The sequence below is a fragment of the Pelobates fuscus genome, chromosome 4, assembly GCF_036172605.1.
Source record: "Pelobates fuscus isolate aPelFus1 chromosome 4, aPelFus1.pri, whole genome shotgun sequence".
Taxonomy (NCBI): domain Eukaryota; kingdom Metazoa; phylum Chordata; class Amphibia; order Anura; family Pelobatidae; genus Pelobates; species Pelobates fuscus.
This window is the reverse complement of record NC_086320.1, coordinates 182,093,507-182,109,863: the sequence shown is the minus strand read 5'-3', so window position 1 is coordinate 182,109,863 and position 16,357 is coordinate 182,093,507. Positions and strand designations below refer to the sequence as shown.

At 38.1% G+C, this 16,357-nt stretch overlaps 1 protein-coding gene across 4 annotated transcripts in view; it reads left to right on the top strand.

Annotated features, from left to right (window-relative positions):
• Nucleotides 1–16,357, top strand: part of LOC134608747 (cadherin-6-like) — a 220,478-nt gene that overhangs the window by 87,575 nt on the left and 116,546 nt on the right. The gene's annotated exons all lie outside the window — the stretch shown is intronic.

The following is a 16,357-nucleotide window of genomic DNA, read 5'->3' as shown; positions in this document are numbered from 1 at the left end:
AGGACAGAGTTAGCTTAGTTGTCGGCAGCATTTCTTTGTATTTAGGTCGAAGGGTACGTGGTATCCAGATTAATGCAGTTAGATCGTTACCTTCTGTGTATGCCGCTTCTATTGTAAGCCATTCTGGTTGTGACTCTAGGTTGAATGCCATAATAAGGGGACTAAGAATTGAGGTTGTGTAGTAAGTTTCTATGTGCGGTATTCCCATGCCCCCTTTTTTGAAAGGCTTATATAATGTAGATGCTGCCACTCTTGGCTTTTTGTTATTCCATATGAATGCATTGAGTAGTGCCTGTGTGTCGCGCAGGAAAACTTTGGTGAGGCGTATGTGTAAGGTGCGAAATAGGTACTGGAGCTTAGGTAGGAGTATCATTTTTGTGGCTGCTATGCGGCCCAACCAGGAGACATACTTTCCCTTCCACCCCTCAATTTGATTCTTTAGTTTATTTACAAGTTTGATGAAGTTTGTTGGCACCAGAGCGGGAGATGTCATAGTAAAGGCTACACCTAAGAATGTTAGATAGTCTTTACGCTATTCGTATTCATAGTTTGATTTTAAAACTGTCAGTGATTTTGGCGACAAATTAAATTCGTTATGTTAAGTTTATAGTATGAGCATCCGCTGTAGTTGGTAAGAATGTTGTGTAGATGTGGGAGTGTTGTATGTGGGGATTCAATGGAGAGCATGATGTCGTCCGCAAACATAGTCAGCTTATGTTCTGTGTTACCGATTTTTATTCCTTTAACTTCCGTGTCATTCCGTATGTGCTGCGCCAGGGGCTCCAACACCAAGATGTATAGTAGAGGGGATAGCGGGCATCCCTGGAGCGACCCATCCGTGATTTTGAAGTCCTTGGACGTGAAGCCGCCGATGGCTACACATTCTGTCGGCCTTGAGTATAATACCTTCAGCAAGGACATAAAGTTCGATGGAAAATTCATCTTTCCGAGTACCGACTCTAGGAATCCCCAGTGTAACCTATCAAATGCTTTTTCAGCATCTAGTGAAATGAGCACATTGGGTTTTCCCGAGCTTCGTATTTTTGACATTAAATCCAACAATTTCCTTGTTCCGTCCGAAACCTGCCGTCCCTTGACGAATCCTACTTGGTCTCTGTGAATGATTGAGGGGATAATGGTGGAGAGTCTGTTTGCATATATTTTCGATAGGAGCTTCGTGTCTGTGTTTAGCAGGGAGATGGGTCTCAGGTTTTGTGGTTTGTTGGATGGCTTCCCTGGTTTGGGGAGTGTAGCTATGTGGGCTTTTAGCATCTCAGGTGGTATATGGCCCGTTTGTATAATTGTATTGTACAAGTCTTCTAGGTGGGGTGATAAGATAGATTTAAAGGATTTGTAGTACAGATTTGTAAAGCCATCTGGACCAGGTGACTTCCCTTTTGGCAAGGAATCAATAGCTTTTTCTATTTCTACGCGGGTGATCGGTCTTTGAACCTTCTCATGTTGCGCCAAACTAATTTTGGGGAGGTGAGCTTGTTCTAAGAAGTCATTTATTTCTTGGCTCGTCAGCTGGTGTGTTTTGTCATCTTTCGCTTGGTTGTATAAATTAACATAAAATTCTGCCATAGTATCATTTATGTGTTGAGGGTTTGTTATTTTTTCGCCTTTGGAGGTAAACATGTGTTGTATTTTCGATGAAGCCTGAGTTTGTTGTAATAATTACGCTAAAGCTCTCCCTGCCTTATTGCCTTGTGAGTATTGTGTCATTTTTAATTTATTCAGTATGTGCGTAGTCTTCTGAAACATTAAATCATTTATGGCTTTAGTGGTTTGGTGTTTTTTGGCCTGTCCTTCCTCGTTTGGGGAGATAATTTGGTTCCTCGTCTGGTCTCTGAGCAATTTGAATAAGGTAGTATAATCGTGTTGCGCTGTTTTCTTTAAATATGCCGCCCGACTGATGAGTAATCCCCGTACTACTGCTTTATGTGCTACCCATGTGTTTTGAGGTTGTGTTTGGGGTGTACAGTTAGTTTGGAAATAGAGGTCTATTTCTTTTGCTAGAGATTCTTTGAAAGATTGGTTGTGTAAGATGGTGTCATTCAACTTCCAGGGTGAGGTTCCCCGAAATTGGAACCTGTCCTGTAGTGTCATCGATGTGGGCGCATGATCTGACCAGGTTATGTCTCCAATTTTACATTCTATAATAGAGGTAAGGAGGTGCGCTGTAATTAAAATATAGTCTATACGCGAACTTGTCTTGTGGACTCTGGAGTGATGCTTGTATTCACGCTCAGTTGGGTGTGTTGTGCGCCATGCGTCATAAATATTAAATTCCATAAGCAGTTTTGTTAGAGCTTTACATTGGGGTTTCAGGGTAGCATGTCTCCTGGTGTTTTCCAGTACCGTTGTGTCCAGTTGGGGGTCTAAAATGTGGTTGAGATCTCCACATAAGATGAGATTATGTAATTTTGGTTGTGGGATTTTGGTGAGGACTCTATGTAAAAAAATCCTCTGATTGGTGTTGGGACTATACACCGAGATAACTGTGTATTTTATGTCATTTATAATACAATGGAGTATTATGTATCTGCCTTGAGCATCTTTTTTAACTTGGAGCAATTCATATGATAGTGATCTGTGTAGGAATATCGAGGCACCCCTCGATTTGGTGGAGTAAGTGGAATGATATTGAATGGGGTAGTCCCGTAACGCAAACATGGGTATTTTAGTGTGTGTGAAATGTGTTTCTTGAACACAGAGGATGTCTATTCTTTCCTTTTTGGCTTTTTCTATGAGAATCCGTCTTTTGTACGGTGTGTTTAAACCACATGCATTAATGGTTTGTACCTTCAGTTTGTTTTAACTATGTGTTAGCTGAAATAATGCTTATCATAATATGGGATATTGTGAGATATGCCTCGACCCAGGGGTTTTGAACTAGGATGTGGTGATGGGGGTAGGGTTGGAAACTCAGATATTTACATGTTCCCCGTCTCAGGGAACTGGTGTGACAGTTGTGCACCGTGGGGTATGGAAACATCAAGTCTCCATCAGAGTGGCGTATGGGCTGAACTTTTTCCTTGAACTTTTTTTTTTTTATTTTTTTTTTATTTTAGAAGAAAAAAAAGAAGGAAGCCAAACACAGCTAAACTGAGCTGCCTGTGTGTGAGCAGTTTGGTCAGCAAGTCTACATGGGGTTCAGATGCCGTTCTGTTTGCGGGGATTGAGTTGGATTGTCAGCCCATGTGCCAGAGCTAAGGATTAAACATCCATCTTGTCCGGCGGTTAGCCACGCCCCCTTGGGTGACTTTAATATTGGAATAATAGTATAAACTATAGAATTAAATAGACAAATACATTAGGTAAAGCTAAAAATGTATGTCAACACTTTCTTGTTTTCTTCATAACTAAATGGGCAAAATGGAGTATCAGATTTCAATTCCTTCTCTCTTAATTTTATCAGAAACACATTTTCCTTTTATAGCAACATGCATTAAGGGACAGATGAAGGGGCACTGTCACAGGCCGCTCCACTGTGCTAATGCATTCTTTAGAATAACAATGCAAACAGCACATGTCACACAAATCACTACATTATTTGTATTCATAACGTTTTGATCCCCTAGCTGTAAGTGCTGTTTGATAGCTGGAATATGCTGCTATCAGGTTCCATTTGATTTGCTGTTATTTTTTTTGCTGCAGGCCATAGTATTGGACTTTTATAGTAGTACTTTTTGTCGCAATAACGTTAAACAAAACATATATTCCTGTCACTATAGCTGTGATATCACTATGATCCCCCCAGGTCCCCTGTAACCTATGTAAAAGTTGAGTTTACTCACCTTTATTTTAACGCCGTGCGGATCATTAAAATTGACGATCTCAGCCAGTGCAATGCTTTCCCATAGGAAAGCATTGGGAGGCTATTGCACATGCATGGCAAAATGCCACTCTGGCCAATTAGGATTTCCTGATAGAGATGCATTGGATCAATGGGGAATCTGCATGGAGACGCAGAACGTCAGTCAGTACCTTGTGCAGCACTGATCCAGGAAGCAACTCTAGTGGCCGTCTGAGTGACTGCCACTGGAGGTGTCCCTAGGCAGTAATGTAAATACTGTCTTTTCTCTTAATAGGCAGTGTTTACCATGTTTACAATTTAATAAAATGCTATAGATACCTAACAACTACATTAAGCTGTAGTTGTTCTGGTGACTATAGTGCCCCTTTAATGTACCTATTAAAGGACCACTCTAGGCACCCAGACCACTTCAGCTTAATGAAGTGGTCTGGGTGCCAGGTCCTTCTAGGATTAACCCATTTTTTCATAAACATAGCAGTTTCAGAGAAACTGCTATGTTTGTGAATGGGTTAAGCCTTCCCCTATTTCCTCTAGTGGCTGTCTCATTGACAGCCGCTAGAGGCGCTTGCGTGATTCTCACTGTGATTTTCACAGTGAGAGCACGCAAGCGTCCATTGGAAAGCATTATGAATGCTTTCCTATGTGACCGGCTGAATGCGCGCGCAGCTCTTGCCGCGCGTGCGCATTCAGCCGACGGGGAGGAGAAGAGGAGGATCGGAGGAGGAGAGCTCTCCGCCCACCGCTGGAAAAAGGTAAGTTTTAAACACTTTACCCTTTCCAGAGCCCGGCGGGAGTGGGTCCCTGAGGGTGGGGGCACCCTCAAGGCACTCTAGTGCCAGGAAAACGAGTATGTTTTCCTGGCACTAGAGTGGTCCTTTAAGGACACAACATATGTCACAGTTAGAAAGATGTATATAGGTAGATTTATTTGTTCATGTATGTTGACTTAAATACAATGGGATTGGGTTACTAAGTAAAATCTCTAGCAGGATAATTAACGACAATGAGAATACAAAGTGATTTTTAAATGAATTTCTAATTTACTTTGAATTTTTGCTTCAATGAATAACAGCACTGGTGATTTAAGAGCACAGCTCATGTTGTGACTTTTGGATATAACTCACCACTTCCAGTGTATGTGCTTTTGTTGTTGTAAGTGAAGAATTAGCATGACAATTAAGAAAAAAAGCTTAGTGGAAGAGGTAAGTACATCAGAAAATTACAAAACACTGACACCATTTGTAAATATAACACCACCCATTTAAAAAAAAAAAAATAAAAAAAAAAAATAGAACAGATGTGGAATCTTTAACTTTTTTTATACTCTAAAATTTATAATTCTTTATATTTCTTGTGCATGAGAGTACAGATAACATATAATCTTGAAGTGCATCTACAGCAGTGCCAAGCATATTAAGAATAGTAATTGACATGGCATGCGAGTAAACAGCACAATTTTGTATTAAGGTAATCAGGCTAGGTATGCATGAGTGAAGTACTATAATTTGAACAGGCTTGGTATGCATGAACAAATAATGCTTAAATAATCAGGTTATAAGAAGGAAAGGGTCCCACAGGGGAGGTGTTGGAAAGAGAGCTGCTACTAAAAGTTGTTCTTGTTGTTCTTCGCCCTGGCAGAGTTTTACAGGCCTCATGATGTGGTCAGCCAATTCTTTCTACAGGTAGGGCACAGTCCCATGTAATATGGGTCTATAATCTTCTGGTCCCCGATCCAGCAATCATTCTGACTGTTCTTCAGGTCGTGGCCCCAATTAAGCGTGGCCTTCAGGGTAAGAATTGTGCCGTTTCTTCTCGCAATGCACACTGCTACGGATGTGTCTCAGGTGGTGTGGCTTACACTGTGGCCTGCGTAGTCTCTGTGTGAACTTGGAGGAAGGATAGCCGAATGTAGAGGGCTCCATTTTGGTGCCAAATATCTCTCTTGTGGGAAAAACATCACCTCACTGGAGACGTGGACAGGATGAGTTTGCTGGAGTAAGTAAGCAGGTGATTGCTTAGGTTTGAGGCTTTGCGCTTTGATAGCAAACTTTGCACATTACGCGTCAAAGATTTTGTCCAGCTCAGACATGTTACAAAGTTGGAGGCTCGGTGGACACGCTACAGGCGACAGTGTAAGATAGTGCCCCTCTCCCAGCTGTACTCCTGGCTTTGCTCCCATTGGACTCAGTGCTTATGGAAGTATCAGAATATCCGGGGGGGGAGGGGGAGGGAGGTTGAAGGGGAGACCTTAGGTTAAAGGTACAGAAGTGTGTCGAGGGATTGTCTGCCTCCCTCGTGCCACCTATTAATAGGTCTTTTGTAGGCTGCAGGTCTGCCCTTAATTGGAGCCGCCGATCTCAGTCGAAGACATGAGTAAGTCAAGTGTAAAAGGATAGTACTGGTATACCTAATGTAATACCCAGGGGAGAGGGAGTATGACTAACGATAGGTCACTCAAAAACTGGAAAAATAGGGATTCACTAAAACCTATATGAAGAATAAAACACTCTGCTATAGTTGTGCAGAAACCAGGAGCTAACCTATAATGCTGGCTGAGTGTAGTGAACGGTGAGGGATTGTAGAATAAAAGGTGGACTGTGCCTTTAAGGTGTAAAAAATATGTACTGTGCCTTTAAATCTCACATAATGTGTGTGGTAAGTCTGCTGGTTAGAGAGACAAAATGAGACAAAACAAAAAATGGATAATCTAATAAATCACAAAAAGAAAAAAGGATGGGAAAAAAATGAGGAAGAGGGATGAAGAGAAGAAAAAAGTGAAATGGAATGGAATACGGAAAATGAAAAAAGGAGAAAAGTAGAGTCTGGAAAGGAAATATAAATAAAAAATGATAATAGTAAAGTGGATGGGTAGTGGAAAACGCAGCCGATGATATGTGCAGTGCAGATAACTCTATCCCTAATGGGGTATAGGGTAGATGGTATCTGCTCCAAATATTATACTTTGTATGTGTCAAAGATCTGGTTCAAATAATAATAGCAATACAGTATATGGAACTGGATGCTAAGGTGATAAAAAAGGGTCACTCGATATAGAAAGCAATGGTACAAACTGGATGTAAATAACAAAGCCAGTTTATTGGTAAAATTATAAAAATATAAAAATATATAATACAGGAACTGTTCATACAGAGGTTACCAGTCTAATGAGTGTCAGAAAAGTGCAGGAACCCTTGGATTTGGCTGGGATTGGTGTGGATTGACTCGGGCCGATGAGCTTCAGAAATCCTGCTGTCGGTAAGGACGGCGGGCTTTTCGGTGTGCGTCCCGATAAGGATCTCTCTCCAGGGGACGTGCTCTGTAAACGGCTCCACTCGGCAAATACACAAAAGGTCCTGTGCGAGTACTGTTCTCTGCTGGTAGGCGCTCTGCAAGTTGGAACTCGGTCCTGATGAATTGCTGTGCTTGTCTAACGCGTTTCGTAGGAGGTTGCCCTACTTCTTCAGAGACGGGATATCGACCATTGCTATCTAGTTGTTTAAATATACATTTTGTAATTGCTAATAAAAAACTTATAATCATGTACTGTTTTTTCATTATTGCGAGGATTTGTAAGATTCATCGCTCTATATGCAATACATAAACCTCACATAAATTTCATGTATGATATATATTAAAAATATAGATTATGACACAATTAAATGGGAATCCGGACTAAATTGGTAATTCAGACCGCATCATTGGTGGTACTTAATAGTCATACAGATATACAGAATGATGTTATTAATGACTCAATCTTGTTACAATGCGTAATTGCTCAGTGTACAAAAAATGTTACAGAAGGATTACAGTAGTGAGGTAGATTAAAATAAAATGAAATAAAACGAAAAGATTAATGGAAATATAATGGATGGAATGAATCTGAGGGTATATAAATATATGGCTACCTTATAATACAATTATATCGATAAAATATGACAGTAAATGTGACACAAAGTTGAAAAATGGCAATATCAGTTAGGCATAATGGAATAATGGGGCTGCCTAGTGTCGAATATTAGAAGGTTATGCAAAACAGAGACACAAACATTTGTCGTCCTATGTATACAATAAACTAGGAGAAGGAGTAAATTGCTATACAATAATATTAAGCAGATGGAGTATGGAGTATAATATGCATATTCTTCTTATCTAAAAGGGAAACACATTGGTTAGTAATCAATAAATATATATAAAAATATAAATATAAGGTCCAAGACTGGAGGTGGACTCATAAAAAGGTACATTAAGTAAGAAATACATTAAGTAAAAAATAATAATAATAATAGTAGTAAATTGGGTCTACTACTATTATTATTATTATTTTTTACTTAATGTATTTCTTACTTAATGTACCTTTTTATGAGTCCACCTCCAGTCTTGGACCTTATATTTATATTTTTATATATATTTATTGATTACTAACCAATGTGTTTCCCTTTTAGATAAGAAGAATATGCATATTATACTCCATACTCCATCTGCTTAATATTATTGTATAGCAATTTACTCCTTCTCCTAGTTTATTGTATACATAGGACGACAAATGTTTGTGTCTCTGTTTTGCATAACCTTCTAATATTCGACACTAGGCAGCCCCATTATTCCATTATGCCTAACTGATATTGCCATTTTTCAACTTTGTGTCACATTTACTGTCATATTTTATCGATATAATTGTATTATAAGGTAGCCATATATTTATATACCCTCAGATTCATTCCATCCATTATATTTCCATTAATCTTTTCGTTTTATTTCATTTTATTTTAATCTACCTCACTACTGTAATCCTTCTGTAACATTTTTTGTACACTGAGCAATTACGCATTGTAACAAGATTGAGTCATTAATAACATCATTCTGTATATCTGTATGACTATTAAGTACCACCAATGATGCGGTCTGAATTACCAATTTAGTCCGGATTCCCATTTAATTGTGTCATAATCTATATTTTTAATATATATCATACATGAAATTTATGTGAGGTTTATGTATTGCATATAGAGCGATGAATCTTACAAATCCTCGCAATAATGAAAAAACAGTACATGATTATAAGTTTTTTATTAGCAATTACAAAATGTATATTTAAACAACTAGATAGCAATGGTCGATATCCCGTCTCTGAAGAAGTAGGGCAACCTCCTACGAAACGCGTTAGACAAGCACAGCAATTCATCAGGACCGAGTTCCAACTTGCAGAGCGCCTACCAGCAGAGAACAGTACTCGCACAGGACCTTTTGTGTATTTGCCGAGTGGAGCCGTTTACAGAGCACGTCCCCTGGAGAGAGATCCTTATCGGGACGCACACCGAAAAGCCCGCCGTCCTTACCGACAGCAGGATTTCTGAAGCTCATCGGCCCGAGTCAATCCACACCAATCCCAGCCAAATCCAAGGGTTCCTGCACTTTTCTGACACTCATTAGACTGGTAACCTCTGTATGAACAGTTCCTGTATTATATATTTTTATATTTTTATAATTTTACCAATAAACTGGCTTTGTTATTTACATCCAGTTTGTACCATTGCTTTCTATATCGAGTGACCCTTTTTTATCACCTTAGCATCCAGTTCCATATACTGTATTGCTATTATTATTTGAACCAGATCTTTGACACATACAAAGTATAATATTTGGAGCAGATACCATCTACCCTATACCCCATTAGGGATAGAGTTATCTGCACTGCACATATCATCGGCTGCGTTTTCCACTACCCATCCACTTTACTATTATCATTTTTTATTTATATTTCCTTTCCAGACTCTACTTTTCTCCTTTTTTCATTTTCCGTATTCCATTCCATTTCACTTTTTTCTTCTCTTCATCCCTCTTCCTCATTTTTTTCCCATCCTTTTTTCTTTTTGTGATTTATTAGATTATCCATTTTTTGTTTTGTCTCATTTTGTCTCTCTAACCAGCAGACTTACCACACACATTATGTGAGATTTAAAGGCACAGTACATATTTTTTACACCTTAAAGGCACAGTCCACCTTTTATTCTACAATCCCTCACCGTTCACTACACTCAGCCAGCATTATAGGTTAGCTCCTGGTTTCTGCACAACTATAGCAGAGTGTTTTATGAGTAAGTCAAGTACCTAGATATGTACCCGTACAGAAAATTACTCCATCTCAGGTATTTACCCAACTTCTCTTTTTTGGCCTAGTCATATCTAATGGGACACTATAGTCACCAAAACAACTTTAGCTTAATGAAGCAGTTTTGGTATATAGATCGTGCCCCTGCAGTCTCACTGCTCATTTCTCTGTCATTTAAAAGTTAAATCACTTTTTTTATTTTTATACAGCCCTAGTCACATCTGAATGCATGTGACTTGCACAGCCTTCCTAAACACCTCCTGAAAAGGGATATAGATTTTCTAGGTTCCTTTATTGTACAGTCTGTCTAATCTAGAATTTCTTATCTCCTGCTCTGTTAATAACTATCTAGACCCTTCAGGATTCTCCTTTGTGTGATTAAAGTTCAATTTGCAGAGCAGGAAATAAAAACATCTAAAGAAAGTTAACATCTGATTGAAAAATTAAACATTTTTTTCATGCAGAAGATGATACTAGGGCTACATAAACAGAAATGAAACTCCTACGTGTCTGCAAATTGAGACTACATAAGCATGATCTTTACACTAAAACTGCTTCATTAAGCTAAAGTTGTTTTGATAGCTATAATATCCCTTCAATTCCTCTTGTGAATGGTATACTATCACAATTACTATTTTAGTGAATAAACTCTGTTGATGCATATATGGTGTAATAATAAAGCTGAATGCAGGTTTGGAAGAATTGTATGATAACTTGAAGTATGAATAAGACTCTCCTATTTAGCATACCCGTTATTATTGTTCTGCCTAATAAACCCAAGAATCCTGATATGTTACTGTAAATGTAGGTCTCCAGTCTACATTGGAACTCCACCACTACGCACTTATTCATTTTAATTGCAGAGATATTAATATTGATTTTTCAGATGTCTGCTCTTGTATATTTAGCAGTATGTTAACAGTACCTGCAAGTGAATAGGACAAGTAAATTAACAGGATTTATTAACCTATAAAGTGCTTGAATTTATAATTGAGCCAATGTTACTGAAATGTTTTATATATAATTATTGCTCAATAACTTTACAGAGGAAAGAAAATGAACAGTTGCTTCCTTCATACCGATTTGATTAGAAGGAGAAATATAATGTTCTTTCTCATATCTCTGCGTCCTGCGAACGCTTACTTAATTAAATGTGCAGATGCGTTCTCATAGCTCAAGTAAGTTCAATATGAATCTCACTAAAGTGAGATACTAAATGTTTCTTTTTATGATCAGTGAGCTTTATGAAACAATATACATGAGTTGGACTACAACTCACAGAGCCAGGTGTCTGGTTAGAGGTTACTACCTCAATGATTACATTAGCACATTAACCAGATGCTGCATGTTTCTACACGGATACCATTAGCAGAGCTCAGACTGACTGGGATGGAGGAGCCAACATGTAATATACTATTTCCATTTTTATTGAGAAGTAGAATAATGAATGCTTCTTTCATGGGGACGATATGTACTCTATGACATTCCACACCTCTATCCAGGGCATGGTGAGACTTATAGTCACTAATTTACCTGTTAAATATTAAATAGACACTATAGGCATGCAGACCACTTCAGCGCATTGAAGTGGTCTGGAGGCAGTGTCTCTGTCACACTTAGTCCTGCACTGTAAAATATCTACTAGACAGCCACTAGAGGCGCTTCCTGCTTGCTAGGTGACTTTAGGTTGCCTGATGCTGGACATCCTCACACTCTGCTTAAGGACATCCAGCATCAGTTAAAACCCCTTAGGAAAGCATTGAGTTAATGCTTTACTATTGGGGTAGTCTAAGGCGCTCTCAGCACTAGTGACGCATGCACATTAGCCTTCCCCCAGTTGAATTACATTGGAGGAAGCGGAGCAGGGACCCAGCGCCAAGGGATATCGGTGCTGGAATCGGGTAAGTGTTACAAGTGCTTTTTACCCTTGCAGCGGCAGGGAGGTGGTGTGAGGCAAGGAGAGAAGTGGGGGAGGCATAGTGTTAGGAATACAGCTTTGTATTGCTTGCACTATAATATCCCTTTAGGCAAGCAATGCTATCAGTTGTATTAATGTAGTTTCAATTCTTCTTAATTATAATTTATAATTATAATTTTCTCTATGTAAATAACGACAATATGGGTAAAGGTAATTTCTTTTAACATTTGTGCATTTATTTTTGTAGTTATTTGCAGCAGATAACAGCCCTCTTCATCACCGCAACAAACTGCACATTTTAATGTTTTAAGATTATTTTGTAAGTGGACATTAAAAAACAGTAACAATAATGTAAGTAACTAATTATGAAGCTGGCTGTTGTTGGCAGTAGAAAGCTCAGGCTGATTAGTTACATCTAATGAAATAAAAAGCAGATGTTTTCTTGGGAACCGCTTAACTACATTTTCCTGTGCTAGAAATACAACTGCAGTTGCTCCTGTCATAGTCATTAATTGGTAGCATCTAATAGGACATTCGGCTGTTCCTGTGGATACAGTAACCCCTGTGTCTCATTTTCCAATAGCTTGGGCAGGCACTTGACACTCTTTACCTTTGCCAGCATTAAATTGCAAGGCAGTTTAAATGCCGAAGCTTTGTATCATTGCAGTGCCAACAAATGAATGACAGCGTACCTTGAAAAGTAAGTTTAATAAATTATATTGAATGTAATAATATACAGGCAGACTCACATACATATGCATATTTAAATAGCTTTATTTTTACAGTTATATATATCAATTGTATATGGAATATAGTGTATATTTGTGTGTGCGTTTGTGTTTGTGTGTATATATATATATATATGTGTGTATATCTATCTACCTATTTATCTAACTATATGTATACATGACAGATAAAACTAGAACTAAATATAAGGTATATGTGTATATGCTTGTGTGCATGTGACAGTTTGTAACAATAGCTGTAGCGTGCAGGAGTTGGCTCGGTTCACTCTTGCATGCAGATTGTACTGTCTTCTTTTCCCTGTAATTGTACCTAGGAGAATAGAGCAGCATGCATTAATGTCATGGTGCTTCTAATAGGGCATAGAGACTGAGGATGTGATGGAAATAAAGGAATAGAGGAGTGGAGGCTTGCAGCGCTCGACAATTTTACATTTCAGGTCTTGCAACTTCTGGCAGATTTGGGATGACCCTCCAGCTGGGTGACAGCTTTAAAAAGACAACATGATTATTAGTGCAACTTGAAAGCTGAGACCCTACATTTATACAACAGCCAGAGGGTTTTTCTTTTTTATCAAAAGTTTTGTATAGCTTCAGTTTTGGATTAGATTTCCTTGTGCATCTGTCATTTGTATTAAATGACATCATGTCACTATTTACAGCTGTATGGTGAGTCATTATCTTACCAGCACAGTGTGAATACAAAATCATTCTCGGTGTTTCTTACAGGGTGAATTCATTTCATTTTGCAATTGTGTCATTTAGTAGGTTTTAAATATATTTGTATATACATACTGTATATGAAACTAAACTGGCCTTGCATTCTTTAGAGATTTGGTGCCCATGTGCAAATATTCTAAGACTAATGGGACTGTTTATGTTAAAATTACACTCCACTGTCCAACTGCAATATAAGTACAAGCACTCATTAGTAGTTATACCACCAAATCATTTTTTCTGATTGGTGCTATTTATAGAAACATCTTCTTGTGTCTGCAGCCTTTGCAAGCCCTCCTCCTCTTCCCCAGCCCATGCTTCATGTGGCTGTCCAATCATAGACTTCCAATACAGCTCATTGAAAAGTCTTTGCAAGACAGATGCTCTGTGCAATTGCTGCCTCATGAGTTTAGCTCCACTGAGCTAACCATATGAGGATGTAAAAAGACCTGTTGTTTGATTGACAGTCGGGAAGGAGGGGGTGTAACAAGTTTAACTTATAAAAGTGTTAATTTCTATTGAAATTTGTTCTTTATGTAAAATGGGGGAGAAAACTATTTTCACATAAAGCTTTACAGCTAAAGTGGGGTCCATAGTGCCCCATTAACAAAATGTAATATTTTCATCCAAATGGCTACAAGGAAGGAAAGAGAGAGAAAGAAAGAGAGAGAGAGAAAGAAAGAGAGAGAGAGAGAGAGAGAGAGAGAGAGAGAGAGAGAGAGAGAGAGAGAGAGAGAGAGAGAGAGAGAGAGAGAGAGAGAGAGAGGTTGAAATGGTTTATTGCCTTTTACACTTCCCATATCCACCGGTGTCTCCTTGAGATAAAGCTTTGTAAAGACCTAAACACCATGTTGAATTTGCTTTTATATTCCACCCCTAATGAAAGCAATTCCTCTGATTGGCAGATCTGTAACCACAAAGTTGAGTCATTATTATATGAATAATAAAAAAAATTACAGACTTGAGCCAGTTTGAAGAAAGTCTAATTTTGGGTGCTTGAACCCACTCTGCTATCACAGTTCATGCTGATTGACTGTAGTGCTCTTTAATTGATGACTGTCATAGTCAGCCTCTGAATTATCTGTTAATCAATATATATTGCATTGAATGTCATAAAAATGAAAATGTAGTAACAGCAGACAAACGGCTTAGAATATTACAATAATATAAAAAAACAACAACAATGAAGAGAATAAAGAGTCTCAAGTTGTGACTGTCCTTCTCTCTTCCATGAATATGTAACCTGGATTGGAATCATAATTTGACTGAATTTGATGAATTGTATACTTGGTATACTTGTAATAGCAAATTGACAGTTGTGTAAGCAGACAACATTTATTGAAATTATTTTTTTTTTTCAGTAATAATAAACACGCTGACTTCCTCATTCAGTTTACCTGTGAAAGGGTTAACTGTGATTGGGCACTGTGAGACTTTTCTTTGAACTATTTTTGTCAGATCATCCACTGCCTTGTTCAGATATCTCCAGCAGAAGGGTTGTTTGAGAAGAGGCTTTGCTTAGAGCTGTCTAGCAAAACTCTACAATATGCTGTAGTGATTATGGTGCTCAGAATGTCCTTTTAATTAAGCCATGCTGTGTCCTTTTAACTAAGCCATGACTGCAACACTTGTGGAACTCAACTTCTGAGTAACAATGCTTTGTTGCAAATGTGGGTAAATTGACAGTGCTGAAAACATTTTCCAAATTTAGATGTGTTTACCGTTTCAGGCAACATAAAAATAATTGCGGATAGGGTGTGTTGAGAAAAACCATACAGAAGGAAATTAAGCTACTAATTAAATAAGCCTTTTTTCAGAGTTGTTAATATATGTGTGTGTGTGTGTGTGTGTTATTTTACAGGTGACAGTACAGAGAATTCACTCATTGTGTTAATTATGCAGATTTTCTAGGACCCACACAGTCAACAATCTGATATTTGCTAAATTCCATTTGTCCACGCATGTCTCATAATAGTATAAGTAATTGCTTAGCAAACAGGAACATTTTATTTATTGTGTAATTTTCAGAAAATACTAAAACGGAGAACCAAATGATATTTACTTTTCTGCAGTCTTGAAACTGGGTGTTAAATGTTAGTGTGGATAATAGTGCCTTTTAAGAAAAGATGTTGGCAGAACAAAAATATACAAGGAAGACTTTTTTGTTAGGAATACAAAGTTGTATTCCAAACATTACTGTGTTTCTCAGTCACCCCCGCCCACAGTAATGTAAAGAGTTATTTAACCCTTTATTCATTTAGCCGATACGGCGTTAGGTTGCGCTCTACAGCTGATGAGGGGGACCTAAAGTGTATGCGCAGCCGCACAAGCATTTGGCTTGTTTATAGGGTTTTCAGACCCTGAATGTCCTCATGCAGAATGTGAGGATATCCACCGTCATTTCAGAGAGTCAAACTCCGTCATTTCACAGAGTCAAACTCCAGGATGTGCCACTAGTGACTGTCTGATAGACGGCAATGTGTAATTTCTCTGAAATAGCAGTGTTTTACATTGCAGGCCTATCTTTTTCTTAGCATGTTTAAGTAATATACTTGAATCTATATTATAAATATATACCAAATCTTATAGCACACATATAACTCTATAGCAGGTACGTCTTTTAGACTCAAACCCCATTTCATTCTTTCCTACAACAGTGTATGTCTTTTCTTTGGCGTTTATGAGTGTAAACCATATTCCTATAACTGTTTAAACACTATAACACAGAACATGATAGAGCCATAGACCACCCTTTTAACAACACTTAACAAAAATAAAGCTTGATGACATACTCCCATTAAGCTGATACTGACAAACTTCGGCGATGCTCCACTGTTAAAATCGCCAATTATTTTTTTTTTCAGGTGCTAACAAAGTGCACATTTCGTTTTGCTTGTGTAGATGTTTTGCTTTGTTCATTACTTTTGACTCATCTTTTGTGATACATGGTGCTGATTATTGCCCTTGCCTTATAATTAAAACTAAAGGTAGAGGTGATGATTTTGTGAAATTACTTTTCAGGCAGGTTCATCACAACATAACGATGTACA